Here is a 1,113-nt window from a genome sequence, read left to right as displayed (position 1 = left end):
TTTCTACTTTAAACCTCACCCCCCCCCCCCCACCCCCACCCATCTACTATCTAACTAGAACCAATTGTTTATCAGAAAATTGCCTCAAAATTAAAGATCAAAACATCGTATCTGCTATAAAAGTCTTACAGAAATTAAACTATTTTTATTTTTCAACACACACATACAATTGTATAACTTTTGCATTCATCGCTAGACTAAGAATGAAGGCAAGTTGAGAAAAATGAAATAAATTAAAAATCGATACTTTATTCCTATGATCTTCAGAAAGATTCTATTTTAATAAGCTCAATGCCTACTCCATGTGATCAAAATGTAAATATTTGAACTGCTTGTGGCTCTATAGCTTAGCACCGGCTTTTTGATATGCAAATTAAGTAAGTATGCTACATTTTTGTATGAAACTCGGTACACATAATACGTATACAGCTGAGATTTTCTATTTTTTTTAAATATTGTCAAAATAGAACTCTATAACTTATAATTTTTATAAATCTTGAAATACTAATTTTTAAATACAATTGTTATAATGCTATTTTATATGTGTATTAAAATGTATAACAAAAGCAATAAATCGATTTAAAATTATTATTGTTTTAAGATTTTAACTTTAAATGCATACAATGAAAAACTATATTTAGTTACATTAACTTACATTTATGGCATGATAATAATTATGATTATTGCATTTGAAATCAGTAATGCATTGAATAACGATTTTTAACAGATCTCAGTTAAAATTAAATTTACTTACATGTCTTCTACTTCTATTATTTTTCTTTAAGTTTTTCTTACGCATAGAATTGCCAATGCATAGAATTTACAACCATCGAAAAATGTCATCAAGGTTAGTTTAAACCACACACTGTTGAAACTTGCCATCAAATTTGTTTATTCATTAATTTAATATTTAATAAATTTAATATCATAACATAACTTCTTTTCTGGGTGAGATATAGTCGAAACAAAATGTATGTCAATTCACCGTGTCTCGTCTACATTTTTATTAATTGTATACAGTTCAAAAGGTAAGCATACAATTATTATTTAAGTACTTAAACGGATTCAATCATTTTTAAGGGGTACATAAATTTGATAAAGTGATGAAAGTAT

This window comes from Acyrthosiphon pisum, chromosome A1, assembly GCF_005508785.2.
Source record: "Acyrthosiphon pisum isolate AL4f chromosome A1, pea_aphid_22Mar2018_4r6ur, whole genome shotgun sequence".
NCBI classification, from domain to species: domain Eukaryota; kingdom Metazoa; phylum Arthropoda; class Insecta; order Hemiptera; family Aphididae; genus Acyrthosiphon; species Acyrthosiphon pisum.
Note: the sequence above shows the minus strand (reverse complement) of the source record.